The 16,906-nt window shown below is 40.9% G+C and overlaps 1 protein-coding gene and 1 non-coding gene across 13 annotated transcripts in view; one reads left to right on the top strand and one right to left on the bottom strand.

Annotated features, from left to right (window-relative positions):
- The window catches only part of Marchf8 (membrane associated ring-CH-type finger 8), a 71,942-nt gene that overhangs the window by 33,928 nt on the left and 21,108 nt on the right, over positions 1 to 16,906 (bottom strand). The window lies entirely within an intron of this gene.
- Gm23527 lies at positions 3,545 to 3,674 on the top strand. Its single transcript, XR_003956613.1, has one exon. It is a non-coding gene; the product is annotated as a small nucleolar RNA SNORA17 (small nucleolar RNA).

Below are 16,906 nucleotides of genomic sequence, written 5' to 3'. Positions count from 1 at the left end.
TTCTCTCCTCACTATTTGCCTTCCCAACCCTGTGATGTCATCTAGCCTGCTACAATACAGCCAAAGGCCTCACCAGAAGTCAGTGCCAATGTCCTATTCATGCATCTCCAGAACTGTGATCTAATTAAACCTTTTTTTTAATAAAATGCCCAATCTTGGGTATATTTTGATATGGTAAAACAAAGTAAACTATGACATTATTTATCAATAAAAATATATCTGCAAAAACTGGTGGCAGGATAGATTTTGCCCATGACTTACAGCTCAATAAGGGCTTCTCAGGGAAGATGTAGGCCATCAGGGACATTCCTGAACCCCCTGAGAAGGCTGCCTTTACATAAAATAACAATGTCTATATAAGCTGTCTTATATAACCAAGTATACTTGCTTATTTTCTATATGTTCTCATTGCTAGTAATCAAATTATGGGTTATCTCCTCCCCATTCGCTTATTTTGCTGCCCCCACAGATACAGCTCCATACAAACTCTCCATGTTTATGGTAGTCATGTTTCATGATGCCATTCAATGTTGGCAGGACAGAAGAATATGTCTCTAATTTGGGGTCCTTCATTTGTTAACCATGTGTCAGGCATGTGGTAGTAAGCAAAGGAAGGTAGACAACAGGGCCAGAGTACCCTAAGGCCACATTTGACAAATAGTTGTCCCACCTATCTCAAAACTCTTCTCTGGTACAGCAGTGTCTGTGGGACTGCTCAACTCCAATAGAGTCAGTAGCCAGACAGAAGAGATAGGACTTGCACATGATTGAGTCATGCAGATCAGATCATAAAGCAACAGGAGGAAGGAGGAATGGCTACAGACCAACACTCACAAGAAAATGAGCTACAAGGATATTGCTTCAGAAAGTCTCATCTTAAAATAGGCAAATGATCACTGAGAATCAAAAAAATAAGAAAACAGAGTAGATTACAGCATCTAAGTATTACACTTCCCCTGCTGGTCTTCAGGCCCTGATGAAGCTAGTAGATAAGTAACACTGTGCCCTACAAATGTTCTGTGTGTTTATATTCAAGACTATCCTACACAAGAGGCACACAGTTACTGCTGAGTTGCTTACACTCTGGAATATCACAACAGTGGTGAGCAGCGTTATCACTAATGCATTAAAGTCACAAATGACAAATTCCATGTGGCTTTTTGGAATAAATAGTTAAACTCACCATGCCCAAAGCCCCACTACCTATCATGCCAATAGCTATCTGTGGTGCTTCTGATATAGTCATCATTATTACATCACTAGTATGTGCTCATGACAAGCCTAGGAAGATTTTACCAAAGAGAAACCAAGAGAGTCAGAATGTTTGCAACTTTGAAAGCCACCCACCCCCCTTTTCCTTGCAGTCACTCCAGCTGTTCTGACACATATCACCATTTCCTGGTAATGGGCCTGGAAGTTTGCCAGAAGCAATACTATTTAAAATAATCATTCATTTACAAACAATCAGACAGACCATGCTGCTGTGTACATGAAGGATCTTATGAAAGAAAGCATAAGACAGGTATCTATTTTATATAAATTCAATTCATCTTTAATGATGGATAATTAGTCTCGGCCTGGTGCCTGGTCATCTAGACGAGGACTTGAATTGCACTGCTATAAATCAAAGCCAGCTGAAATAAACATCTGTATCTAGAGGAACTGGTCTCCTAAAATTTGAGTTAAGAAGAAACACTAAGTTCATGAACAGGAGAGTACACACTATCAACTCTCACAGGCTGGGCTCTAGCTCAATGACAGAATGCTTGGGAAGTATTAGGAAGGTCATGGGTATGAGCCCACCACCTTGGATTTGATCCCTACCACCTCAAGGATGTGTGTGTGGAGGAGGGGTTGTCTTCAGAATCCAAGTAGCCCCTATCAAAATCCAAGCTACTGTTTAGCATAGATTTGACAAGGTGATCCCAAAATGAAAATGCAAATTAAAGGGGCTCAGACTGCTACTGCAGGCTTGAAGAACAAAGTCTGAGGACTCACACTTTCCAGTTTCAAGACTTACTTCAAAGGCTCAGTAATCAAGACTGGTATTGAAAAACAGATTTGGAGATCAGCAGATCATGTTAAGAGTTGAGAAATAACCTCACCTATCTACAGTCAAATAACTTTCAATAGACTAACAAGATTCCACTTCCACAGGGGAAAGAATACACTTTTCAATGAATGCCAGGACAACTGGTCAGCTGCATGCAAAAAATAAAATAAAATAAACTTGGATCTCTTCCTCACACTAAGAAACAATAGAAAAACCTGAAATCATCAAAATAATGTGTGTGTGTGTGTGTTTCAAAAGTTGCCATGATGAAATTAAGAAGTGGAGGTAAACATTCAGCTCAACAGTGTACTTGCACACACACACACACACACACACAGGGATGGGAGGAGGTCTGAATCCCAGAACTCAGCACAAGGGAAGCAGGGGATCATGAGTTCATGGATAGCATGAGCTATACACAGTGTGACCTTTTCTCTGAGAAACAAAACAGGGGAAAGGAGAAATTAAGGGAAGAAGGAACAAACACAAAATAGAAGAAAGTGTTTGCCAATTGTTTATCTAGCAAGGATCTGTACCTAGAATACCCAGACTTCTCACAATGCAATAACAGTGCTCAATGAAAACAACAGTTTCTCAACATCATCAGCCATCAGGAAGTACAAGTCAAAGGCACAGGCACCATTCTAATCATGTTCCTAACTGAAGACATATAGACAAGCACTGGTAAGGACAAGCTGAAGTTGACTCCTTCATACACTACTGGTGGGAATGCATGTGGCTGCTTTGAAAAAGTCTAATTCTCCCTCAAGATAATGCATATGTTATCATATACCAATATGTTCTAGGAATCAAAAGAAATTAAAATATCTGCTCTATTCATGAACATTGCCCCTGAATTTATTCATGCTACTACATTATCCATTACAGCATAAAGTAGAAACAACCCAAAAATCCATCAACTGCTAAGTAAATAAATAAATATATCCATTCACTTGAACAATACTTGTCAATAAAAAAAAAAAAAAATGAATGAACTTTAAAAAAAATTAAGTGAAGCCAGTCAGAAAGGACTAATATTTGATTTGATAACATTTGTATGAAATGTCCAGAATAGATAAATATACACAGCCAGAAAGTAGGCAGCTGGGTTTGTCAAGGTGAAAGCTGGTAAATGTGAGGGTCTGATTGCTTAACGGCCTTTTCTTTAGAGTAATTAACATGATCTAAAAGTGTCTATGGTAAGTCACACAACCCATGAGCAATGAAAGCTTCAGAATTACACCCTTTCCCTTTGTTTTTTGTTTTTTGTTTTTCGAGACAGGGTTTCTCTGTGTAGCCCTGGCTGTCCTGGAGCTCACTTTGTAGACCAGGCTGGCCTCGAACTCAGAAATCCACCTGCCTCTGCCTCCCAAGTGCTGGGATTAAAGGCGTGTAACACCACACCCGGCTCTTTTTTTTTTTTTTTTTTTTTAGTATATTTGATTACTGAAATATAATAAAGTATGCTCCCACGGTAAAACACGTAACAACCCTGCTCCCAGAGGTGTTGCAGGTGTGGCTGCTGCAACATGCACACCAGTAGGTGACAGAGAAGAAAGAGGCTTTGACTACATTCAGTGTTCTGACCTGTGAACATCTGAATGATTAGTAGCCTAACATTCCCTGAAAGCTGCAAGCCTGAAACAACCTCCAGTCCAGCGCCAGGCAGGCCCGGACAGGCTCCCGGGATGGGAAGCAAACCAGAGACTAGAGGAACCCTGCCTGGGACTGTGGGCCCCTGGCCAGAGTGAGCCTAAAACAGATGACCATAAGGGGTCACTCTGGCGGGTTGGGTAGGGAGTGAGTCCTAGACTACAGGTGCCATGGGGCCTGTACAGGGAGCCAGCCTGAGATGACCACCAGTCTGGGACTGCACAGGCCTGGAGGACAGACCATGCCTCAGATGACCTCTGCCCAGTGCCATAATGCACAAGGGGGCATAGCACCCTTGAGACCACTCCTAAAATGACTCTAGACACTCAAAGATCCTGGGCACCACAAAGAGGAACAAGTGGTAGAGAAATAGAAAAAGAGAAAAGCAGAAAGATGTAGGCACAATGAAGGGAGGCAGAAATGGAGACTCAAGGGTAGTAGTGAGGAACAGCTTGATGTGAGTAGCTGGTGATGCCACTTGAGACCATGGGGGGTTCTGGCCTGTTCTGGCGCGTCTGGATCAGTGACCCTGAAGCTGCAGGAGTCTGTAGCCACCAAAGGCCAGACAGACATCCATGGTCTGGACTGCCATCCGGGTACATATTGATGCCCAAGGGCTGTGCAGAACTGGGCATCTTAGGAAAGCTGGCCTTGGAGGAAGAAGAGCAGGAAAGCCAACCCCACCCCCAACCAGTTACAGTACTCAGGAGAGCAGCCCGCTCACCGTGAGGGTTGCAGGTGAACCTGCCTGAGAATAAGAGTATGGGAGAGCTGGTCCTACTACTCCTCTCCTGTGCGGCAGCATGGATGAGGAAAAGATACCCTCCTCCTCTCTTGACCCTTACCACCTGCTGCAGGCAGGAGACCCATCCCTGGAGTCATGAGAGCAGGAGAGCTGGCCCTGTCACCAGCTGCAGCACTTGGGAGAGCAGGCCCTGCACCTTGCCTGGGCAGCACAATTGAGCTGATCTTTGCGACTGGTACAGGAGAGCCAGCCCCAAGCATGTGAGCATGAGAGAGCTGGCTCGGCCACTTGTCTGCCTTGTGATGTCATGGGTAAAAGAGAGCTACAGCCCTTCACCACCTATGGCAGGCAGGAGAGCTGGTCCCAAGATCATAGTGGAAGAGCAGGCACTGCACCTCACCTGGGCAGCACAGCAGAGCTGGCCCTGGGTGTGAGGGATGCAGGTGAGCTGGCCCCATGGGTATGAGCGTGGGAAAGCAAGTCCTGCCTCTTGTCTGCTGTGTGATGGAGTCAGTGAAGGAGAGACCCCCTCCCCCTCCTATAGCCCTGATTGGGACATAAGAGCAGGAGATCTGGGCCAGCTCCACACCTGCTGAAGCACTTCGGACAGCAGGCCCTGAACCTCACCCAGGCAGCATAGTAGAGCTGACCCTGATGTCAGGGGCATGGGTAAGCCGGCCCCAAAGGTGTGAGCATGAGAGAGCTGGTCCCAAAATCTGTCTGCCATATGGCAGCTTGTCAAGGGAGATATGCCCTCTTTGATGGTTTGTATATGCTACGCCCAGAAAGTGGCCCTATTAGAGGGTGTGGCCCTGTTGAGTAGGTGTGGCCTTGGAGTAGTAGTTTGTCACTGTGAGTGTGGACTTTAAGACCCTTATCCTAGCTCCCTGGAAGCCTGTATTCTGCTAGCAGCCTTCAGATGAAGATGTAGAACTCTCAACTGTACTATGCCTGCCTGGATATTGCCTTGTTCCCGCCTTAATGATAATAGACTGAACCTGTAAGTCAGCCTCAATTAAATGTTGTCCTTGTAAGAGTTGCCTTGATTATAGCATCTGTTCACAGCAGTAAAACTTACTAAGATACCCTCCCTGGACCTTCACCCCTTGCCACCTATGGCAGGTGGGAGAACTGGCCCAGAGGTCATGAGAACAGGAGAGCTGGCCCTGCCCTTCACCTGCTGCAGCACTCAGGTGAACAGGCCCTGTACCTCACCTGGACAGCAGGGCAGAGCTGGCTCTAGTTTCAGGATTGCTGGTGAGCCAGCACCAAGGATATAAATAGCAGGGAAGTCAGTGAGCTGACCAGCTCAGGTACTTCTCAAGCCCAGGTCTTTGAATTGGTCCACCCTAACATTTACTCCACTGATGAACTGCTGGAGTACAAGAAAGGGCCAGTGCTGCAGATCCAAAGCTGCAGGATCTCCACGACACAGGGCAACAACAGGATATCTAAGAGGAGTCCCAATGAAGTTCCAGTACTGATGAAGTAGCAGAAGCCAGAGACCTCATATTAGACCAAGTCATTGCAATGAACATTTGCAAGCAAAGAAGTGTGGGCAAAAGGCTATACTGTAGGACACACTGTGACACACTACAATTTCCACAGAGATTTTCTTTTCTCTGTTGTTTGGGAGGTTTTAAGGGTAGAGCAGGCACACAGGGAGGAGATGAGTGGAATTGGGGTGCATGATGTGAAATTTACAAGGAACCCCAAAAAGTAAAATAAATATATATATAATGTAACTCAAAGTCTAGAACAGACTTCACATGGAAAAATGATCATTAAATCATACATTAAAAAATAAGATGAGCCGGGCAGTGGTGGCTCACGCCTTTAAATCCCAGCATTTGGGAGACAGAGGCAGGCGGATTTCTGAGTTCAAGGCCAGCCTGGTCTACAGAGTGAGTTCCAGGACAGCCAGGGCTACACAGAGAAACCTTGTCTCGGAAAATAAATAAATAAATAAGTGAATAAAAAAATAAGATGAACTAAAAAAAAAATTGGGAAAGGAGCAATAAGAAGATAAATTCTATTAAACACTTAAATGTTACAAGATAATTATTAGGAAACAGCAAGGAACATGAACAAGATTTTTAAAAGTTCAGAGGCAGAACCATACTGAAGAGTACAGTATCCAACACAAGCAGCAGCCTTGAAATCACATCAAGGGCCATGCTATTCAATGACTGGGATCAGGATAGCTTGATAATCCAGAAGGGAATGTTTTAAAATAAATACTCACACATTCTACTCATCAAAATAAATTCTAATATGGGTTAGTGAGATAAGAAGGGGGTTCAGGCACTGCTGCCAAGCTCAACAGCTGAATTCAATCCTAGGACCTACATGATGGAAGAAGAGAATCTCCTACCACAAGCGCCGTGCACATTCAAGTGTATAAAAACAAGTGAGCAAATTCTGATAGCTATAAAAGTTAAATGAAATGCAACTACAAATGAATTTATTAAGGAACTCAACTAAAGAGAGAATGTCCTTCTAAAACTATAATTTACATATTTTTAAAAAGTCATAAAGTACAGAGGTTTATTGGTGTGGCTCTATACTCTAAATACATGAATGAGGAGACAAGGACTGGAAAACATGTGTTCTACAGGACAGAAACATTTTACACATGTTATTAGAAAGTCACTTTTTTTTCTTCTTATCATTTGAGACAAGGTTTTGTTAGGAAACTCACTATCAAGAACAATTAGGCCTTGAACTTTCAGCAATTTTGTTTCTGTCTCAGGAGATCTTCTAGTTGTGAAATTGTGCCACAATATCTTTTTTTTTTTTTTAAATTAGGTACTTTCTTCATTCGTATCTCCAATGCTATCCTAAAAGTCCCCCCCACCCGACCCCCACTCCCACTTCTCGGCCCTGGCGTTCCCCTGCACTGATGTGCCACAATATCTAGCCAAATAAATTATTGAAAAAAAAAATCAAAACCCTCCCAGACAGATGATGTCGACATGTCTCGGAGGAGATGCTCGTGCACAAGGCCACAGCTGGCGAACTGAAGCAGAGGCGGTGCCATCCGAAGAACAAGGGGAGGAGAGAACTCATGTAACACCTGCACAGATAGATATGCACACACTACGGCTGCACAATTTACAAATAAATAAATGTCTAGTAAAACCTGTCAATGACCAATGTGACCAATGTGAGCATGTATCTCATGTTCTAGGAGCAATTCAAACCTAGAATATCCACCACAGAAAAGCAAGCAACACAGTAAGCAAACGAACAATCACAGGAACACACCTCCTGAGCTCAGTGAATGAGAGCATGAAAAAGTCCTCAGTCTCAAAGATTTTTAAGCCAACATTACTTACATCAAAGAAAAGTACCCTCAATTTCTCCCCAAATTAAGACAGTTTAAATAAACTGTGATGCTAGAATAAGCAATGGGATACTATGTAGTTATTATATGAAAAAGAGAATCACAGATATATTAAACACAAATAGTAAAAATTACAAATTAAAGTAACAGCCATGTAAATATACACACAGGGGAAATTTCCCAAATGCAAATAGTTAAATGCACAAATATAAACAATTCTCCACTGTCCTCCACGCTCTTAGCAATAAATTATTTTTAAAGTTAAGGTATATTCTTAGGTAAGGATAAATCAGTGAGAACAGGGACTGCATACGGTTTGTGTCTGCTGAACACGCGCGTGGCAGCCTCTCAAAGCTCAGGACTCACTTCTGCAGAAATAAACGGCACTCTCGGGATGCAGATGTTCACAACCAGCGCAGGATTTGCTTTCTGTTCTCAACTTTTAGCCTTTCTTCTACTATTTTGAAAAGTGATTCTCCTTAAAAACAGCAGTGTGCATCAAAGAAACAGTTTGCCTTTCAAAGAAAGGCAATTACAATATCTGACTTTTATTCTCAAGGCCAATGACTATAAAGACTGTGTTTTCTATTTTACACATAGAATAGTTTTACCATTATTTTCATGCCATACTATTTCTAAGAGAAGTCAGTCTGTGTACTTCTCACAAAATGCAAGCATGATATGCCAGCAAGGAATCAGTAGCACTATAACAAGGCAGACAAGGAAAGATTGGTACTTATTTGCCCACTGTTTATAAATCTGAACATCTGGCCAGTGCTTACAAAGCTATCTATTATTCACATGGAATTTTTCTTCAGTATGTGTGTCCCTGGGCTATGCTAGAAATATGTCTGTGACAGGAACAACCCAGAAAATAATAAACAAGAGCTACTAGTAAATGTATTTTTCTCTTAGTCATGATCATACAAGGAATATTCCAATATAGTACACAAGTCTGCTTTTCACCAGTGGAAATCAGATCACTCTCTCAAGAGAGAAAACCCTAGATAGGTCCATATGCCTTGTGTACTGGCTGGTTTTGTGTGTCAACCTGACACAAGCTAGAGTCATCAGAAAGGAAAGAGTCGCAATTGAGGAAATGCTTCCATAAGATTCAGCAGTTCTAAGCCGGGCAGTGGTGGCACATGCCTTTAATCCCAGCACTTGGGAGGCAGAGGCAGGCAGATTTCTGAGTTTGAAGCCAGCCTGGTCTACAAAGTGAGTTCCAGGACAGCCAGGGCTACACAGAGAAACCCTGTCTTGAAAAAAACAAAAAACAACAACAACAACAAAAGATTCAGCAGTTCTAAAAAAATCCAAGGATTTCCTGTGCACCCAGGTATTATGGATGGAGATTACAAGGAAGAAGTTAAAATTACAGCACATGTTTAAAAAAAAGAGAGAGAGAGAGAGAGATGCAAATTAGCACTGGGGATAGAACTGCTCAGTTTCTCTACATTAAGGACAAAGCTGCTCCAGGAGAAAGAACGGGGATTTGGGAGCACTTGAAAATGTATTTCCTGGCAAAGAGTGGTTAATGATCAGAGACTCAATTTAAAGCTACTAGTGAATGATATTGAAATAGGTTTGGTAGATACAGGAGCTGGTGTGACTATCATTTTCCCAAAATCCTGGAATCCAAAATGGCCACTTCAGAAGGTTTGCACAGAATTTACAGGAATTGCTAAGTTATTTCAAATAAGACAAAGTGTACAGTGGGTTGAATGTGTAGGACCCGAAGGGAAAACAGGTAAGTTGAGACCATATGTGGCTGACATACCCACAAATGTATGGGCAAAGTATCTTTTACAACAGTGGAGCACTCATTAATATTCCTGCAATCCCTGAGACCACACATGAAGAAGGTAGGGGGAAATGGTAGATGTTCTTGGGAAGGTATTAATATGTGTCATCAAAAAAAAAAACAAGCACAATCTGTGCCTATTGTGCAGATATGAGACAACACAGGGATTGAGTTTTCAAATTTATAAGAAGGGCCAGTGCTGAAACACTTGCCCCTAAAATAGTTGACAGACAAGCCTGTGTGACTAGAGTAGTGGCCCTTAGCTAAGGAAAACCTGCAGGCACTTGGTACAAGAACAGCTGGAGACTCAACATACAAAGAGTCTACCAGCCTATGGAATCCCCTGTGTTGGTTATAAAAAGAAATCAGGAGAATGGTGGATGCAAACAGATTTAAGAGCAGTGAATAAAGTAATTCAACCAATGGATGTGTGATAACCTGGAATTCCTTTACCTTCTTTGCTACCTAAGTCATGGCTGTAACAGTCATTGATTTTAAGCCTGCCTTTCACAATCCCTTTGTATGAGCATGAGAAGGTACCTACTCTAACAACAAAAAGAAAATAACAATAAAAAGACATCACTGGGAAACGCTCCCATAGGAATATTAAATAGTCCAACTTTATGTTAATATTTTGTACACAACTGCTAGAAATAATTCATAAACAATTTCCTCAATCTATTATTTATTACTACATGAGTGATGATTTTGTTGACTGATCTGACGCAATACTTTAGAAAAGATGTTTAAGGAAACACAAAGAATTCTTCCATGCTGGAGGTTACAGATTGTTCCTGAAAAAATACAAAGAGGAGATTCTATTAACTATTTGGGCTATAAATTAAGTCAACAAAAAATTTTGATGACAAAAGGTACAGATCTGTAGAAATCAGTTGCAAATTCTTAATTTTCAAAAATTAGTGGGGGATACTACTTGGCTGTGGCCTATATTTGGATTAAGTACTCATGAATTAAGTTAATTTGTTTCACACTTTACAAGGATATTCTAACTTAAACAATTCACGATGCTTAACAGCTGAAGCAGAGAGTTAACTCTGGTAGAACACAGACTGCAAGATGCATATGTGGACCGAATTGATCATAACCTTGATTATATTTTGGTTACTTTTGCCTTCAACTCATTCTCCTACTGGTCTCATTATCCATCCAAAGGGAAGATAGTTATGGGATGAGTTTTCTTAGCACATAAACAAAATTTTTAAAAAAAAATCAAGACATACATAGAAAATTTGGCTTCTGAATTAATCATAAAGAGTAGAATAAGACTGTCAGTTGTCAAGAACAGCCAACTGAAACTGTAGTTGTAATGCTTCTTACTAATGCTGAGATTATGTCATGGATAATCAATGAAGATCGACAACGACCTTGTAGTAACTATTAGGGAGAAGTTAGTAACAAATATCCTAAAAGCAAGCCTTTACAGCTTTTAAAAAGAACTAATTGGGTTCTCCCATGTATTGTAAAGGGACTAATTCTTGAAGCACCTACATTCTATACTGATGCAAATGATGTGGGAATGGCAGGCTATAAATCAGCAAAATTAAGCAAAGGGTTCCAAACCCATATACTTCGGTTAAAAAAAAAATCAGAGCTGTATGCAATCCTTATGGAATTATTAGATTTTCTGAATCTCTCTCTTACTATAATTACTAACTCTCAACATGCAGAAAGAGTTGTTTTGCAAATAGAAACTGAACTTATTCCTGATAATTCATAGTTAACTTTGTTATTTATGCAACTGCACCAGGCCATCAGACATAGAAACTATCCATTATGTATTACTCATATTCACTCTCATACATGTTTGCCAGGTCCATTGGCACAAAGAAATGAGGAAATTTCTTATTCTCTGTATAACCAAAAACTCTATTACCTGCTGGAAGTAAGCCTAGGAAAGAAATAAAATCTGGCAGATGGATGTGTTTCATTTTGCAGAATTTGAAAAACTAAAGGTTGTACACCATACCATTGATAGATATTCAGGGCTTCAATGAGCATCTGCGTTGGGTTCTGAAAAAGCTGATTCTGTAATTACACATTTACTGGAAATAATGACAATTCTAGGGATACCTGTACAAATTAAGATTGATAATGCCCCTGCATATGTGTTCAATAAGATGAGACAATTCTTCGCATATTATAATACAAAGCACATCACAGTAAACCACACAACCCTACAAGATAAGCAGTTGTCTTGTAGACAACTAATCTCACTTTAAAAGAGACGCTTATTAAACAAAAAGGAAGAGTAAACACCCCCAGGCACACATTAAATAGTGCTTTGTTAACTTTAAATTTTCTTATGTTAATGAAGGAACAACAGCAGCTGAGAGACACTGGGTTATAGAAAAAGCCCGTGGAATTCCATCAACCTATACACTATAAGAATGTGCTGATACCAGAAGGAAGCCTGCAATAAATAGCTTTGTGATGAGGATGTAGTTTGCTCACGTTTCTACAGGGAATGAAAAAAATATGGTTACCACCAAAACTTATAAAGATTAAATTTAGTCAGGGAAGACCTCCTGCTACCTGAGACATGGATGTCTCTGCAACCCAGTCCTCATGACTAATTATTACATGCCAACCTTTAATCTGGCATGGATGGAGATTTATATTACAGTTTGGTTACACAGTTCAAACAGATTTAGAGAGTTGATAGATGCCTTTCACCTGCGCACACATAGAGCAGAAAAATCATCTTTAGCTGATTTGTGCACATGGCAAATTCCATACATATGATAATACAAAAATGTACCTATAATATTACCTTTAAAAGTTTGTGTGTTTTCAGACAAAAGGGCCAAACCCAAAGCAAAGTAGATCATTTGATCCAGCCTCACTAACTTCCTCACTTACTTTTTTCTCAAAAATTTGCATCCAGGTTAATTTCAAAACCACTGGTCTTAAATGGTCCAACCTCATAGACTGCTTCAGCCAGGTCTTCAGTTAAGCTTTTCCTATCCCACAGAGACAGGACAGCAAAAGATACAGCTAGCTCTCTCAGGACCTGGCCAATATCCCAGTTTTCTTAGGATCCACAAAAGATGTCTTTGCTCCCAGACAGCTAGAAGCAATATAAGAACACGGGGACCCCCATTCCCAAGAGGCGGGGTGGATGGGTTTTGGTCATTCAGCGAGTTATAGATGTTTGTTGTTACTTTAGGGGGTAGGTTACAAGTTGTTACTGGTCATGGTCAGGAAGGAAAAAAAGTAAAGGAGGTTAGAGTCAGGATTTCTTTCTCTCATTCTCTTTCTCTTTCTCTCCTATCTTTCTCTCCTATCTTTCTCTCCTATCTAGTGTTAGGGAGAAGGAGTGGGAGAGGGGATGATAAAAGTAGTAAACAGAAAAAAATAGAGGAAATGGATATAAGGTGATAGCATAAAGGGTAGATTACTGAATCTATTAGGCTCAAATATTATACACTGGTATGGATTATTGTATACTGATAGAAATGTAAGGTTATTTTGTTCAATTCTTACTTAATGTATTGCACATATGTAACTCATTTCAATGTAATTTCAACTTCTAGTCTTATGAAAGCTACTACTGCAAACTGTTTAGGATAATTAGAAATGCAAATCAGTAGTTAGTCACCTATAAATAATCGTACTTGTAGTCTTGTTAACTTGTAGTTTAGTTAATTACAGAAGTACACTTTATTTAGCCTCTTGTGTAAGTTTTGAAAGTTAGGCAGATAGTAAATAGCCAGAAACAAGCAATGCTTGTCTATTAAAACATACTATAGATGTCTGGTATGGGACAAGAGGCTGCGTCACAGTAGGTGATTTTGATTTGCCTTGTACACTATCTGAGAGTGATCTCTGCCAGCTGCAGATAGTTTGATTCTAGGAACTCCAGAGAAGGGTATAAATGGGAGAGCCCCGAGAGGGCTTGCGGCAGCTGCTGATCCCCCTGATGTTGCTTGTTTGTCTTGTTGCTGCATTTGCTGTTGCATTTGCTATTGCTGATTTGTAGGACTGCTGAATATTCTGACAAGGACGACTGGACTTATCCCAAGGACCCAAAGCCCCTAATCAGCAGGAAGTGGCCTATAAAGGTCTATGTCCTCTTTCCCCTCTAACCTTCTTTCTCTCCTACCTAGTGTCAGAGAGTTGAAAGAAATAAGGGTGGAGTAAGGGTTGAAAGGGAGATAGAGGTATAAGAACCCAATAAAATAGCTAAAAAACGAAACAAAAACACCAATATCCTGCTGTAAGGCATTTTCTCAATTAGTAAACAATGGAAAAGGGCATAGCCCAGGGTGGGTGGTGCATCTCTGGGCTGGTAGTCCTGGATTCTATAAATCAGGTTGAGCAGCATTCCTACGTGGCCTCTACATCAGCTCTTGCATCGAGGTTCCAACCCTGTTTGAGTTCCTATCCTGACTTCCTCCAGTGATGGACTATGATCTGGAAGTGTAAGCTGAATAAACCTTTCTTCCCCAACTTGCTTTTTGATCATGGTGTTTCTTTGAAGCAATAGAAACCCTAACACACCTTGGATCTGACCATAGGATCAGACACTTATGGTGTGTCAACATATTTACTGCCAGTTTCCTTCTATCAGGCCTATTAACTTACCCACAGGTGACAATCCTTTCATGACATTACCATGTGAGGTGTAATGGGTTTCCTGAGCACTGAGAACGTACCTGGAGTTCTTTGGCCCTCTTCTCACTTGGCTACTCAAGAGCTTCTCTGTCAGCCAGGCTTCTCCCTGCATATTTTTTTTATCATCTCTTTCCTAATAAAACAGTTTCACATGAGTTCCCCAAGGAAAATATATAGAACGAGTGGCTGATATATAGAGAGAGGAGAGAGGGAGAGAGAGTGTGAGCTATGCGCAAATGGTATGTACAAACAAAAATATTTAATGTCAGTAGAGAGTTTTAAATATTTTTTTGCTTCAGTCATCTTCTTTTTAGATGTGGACAGAAAAAAATACATCAAAAATGAAAGGGCAGACAAAAGATTTGTGACTATGAGAGTACTCATAGCTCCACTGAGAAAGAAGGGGCTACAAACATACAGAAATTAAACAACCAGGAAGAATTCAAGAAACCTGAGACCAAAAAAAGAGACAAGCCCCAGGCTGAAAGACCACTAAGTACCTGGTGCAATGAATTCAAAAACAAAAAGTTCTTATACAAGGTGTTAACATACAGTTCTAAGATCTAAAACAAAGAGAAACCTTCCTATAGGAGGCAAATCTTACATTACAAAGGGCTCTAAGTCAAATGAAATCAGACTTCTCCATAGCACTACAAAATACAGCTTCAAATTTCTAAACGACTATTCCAGCGTGGAAAGCTCTGTCCCACTGTACTACAACTATACAAGAACCATGGTGCAGCACAACCCTCCCATGTGTCTCCTAAAAACATAAACTCCTGGGATATAAACTCTAGAGCAAAATAAGAAAACAAATCAAGGAAGAAGAGAAGGACCCAGGGCTGGGAACATAGCTTAGTGGGTACAGTGCTTACCTAGCACACATGAAGCCCAGGGTTTTATCCCCAAGACTGCATAAAAAAACAAACACGGCAGCACATGCATATAATCCTAGAATCTGTGCCTTGGATGCAAACTAACAGACCAAGTACTTGACCATTCTTCCTTCCACATACTTCAGGTAAATCTATTTATTCAGTTTTAATAATTTTAATAATGATGAGGAAAAGTTTAATAACTATGAGTGTAATAATGGGCCAGGGAGGCAGCTCAACAGAATTCAACAGACAACAAAAACACTTTCCCTACAAGTGCAAGGACTAGAGTTTGATGCCATTTGACCCATGTAAATGTTGAGTGAGTGGCAGGCTACTTGAAATGGCAGAGTTTGGGAAAAGACAGGAGATCCCTGGATCAAACCAGATTAGCTATATTGGTTGTGGGTTTAACCAAAAGACATTGCCTTAATGAGAAGGTAGAGAACAAAGGAAGAAGATTCCCTAACTATATACATACATTCTCATTCATTCCCTCTCTCTCTCTCTCTCTCTCTCTCTCCCTCCCTCCCTCCGTCCATCTCTCTTTCTCTCTCTGGCACAGACAAGACCTCATATGCACACACACACATGCAAACATACACATATATACATACATTCATGTATATATACTACATACACATATACTTAGAAATTTTTAAAACCATTTCTGATAACAATAATTTAGCATAATGTATAAAAAACATTGTCAATAGTATCAAACTGAACCCACAGTCATTTGGAACCTTTAACGAGACCCAATTTGAACCTTTAGTGAGATCTCTCTAAAAAAAAGATACTGAGATTCTGTACATGACTGAGAATCTGCGTACAAAAATGACCTTGACTGCAGTAATCGGGAAGAGACAGGTGAGCACTCCACTCTAAAGCAGGATCCAACTCTGAGAGAGAACATGAGAGCACAGCAGTTTAGAGGACAAATGGTCTTCATGACTCATATTACCCCACAGAAAGCAAAGGAACTGTATGTGCAGTTCAAGAAACTCATCAAAAAGGCAGCCAACAGCACAGCAAACAGCAGCTGTTGGCCAGGCCTAGCAGCAGCATGGGTGATAATTCCCACCCTGGCTGCCACAGTCATGGTCGTAGCCCTGTCAGCACAGGACGCTTGTACTGACAACAGAGGCAGTGGCACAGGGCATCAGCTCTGTCCCAACATCAGCTGGTTCACTCTCATGTATACATGCACCTGATATCAACTAACTGCAGCAGGAGAGTACCCAGCACTGCAGCCAAATCACCACACAATTCTGCTTTCTATAGACACTGTTTTCTTCACTTACAGTGTTATAATGAAATAAAACTTCCGTTTTGATAGAAATAAAGTATATGTAAAGTAGGACACATTGAGGTCCAAAGGGAAGAAATATGTGATAAAACCAATAAAATTTAACACAGAAGTTATCACAGAACAATTCTCATCTTGTTCCAATAAAATAAACATTCCAACACAATGTATCTTTAAAAAGCAAAGCTGTACCTCTCAATGCAGATAGCTTCAAAGAAGTGTTTTCACCTGAGGAACCTATGGGCCCAGCACCGGAAATGTCACTCCAGAACTGGGCTCAACCTGCAGAACCTGCTGTCATCACTGGCACACTACTGGTAATCACCAGGATGTGCCTCCTGAACCACACAGCCTCCAAACCTGCTCTGCTTCTTGTCTGTACCCACACTTTAGCTACACAGCCATCCCACAACAATTGGCATCATGAACTGTTCTTGAAAAAACAATTTTTGTTGGCACAGTGGGCCAAGCCCATAAATTTCCCAG

The sequence above is a fragment of the Mus musculus genome, chromosome 6 (genome assembly GCF_000001635.26).
Source record: "Mus musculus strain C57BL/6J chromosome 6, GRCm38.p6 C57BL/6J".
In the NCBI taxonomy this organism is placed as follows: domain Eukaryota; kingdom Metazoa; phylum Chordata; class Mammalia; order Rodentia; family Muridae; genus Mus; species Mus musculus.
Note: the sequence above shows the minus strand (reverse complement) of the source record. Positions and strands in the feature narration are given on the sequence as shown.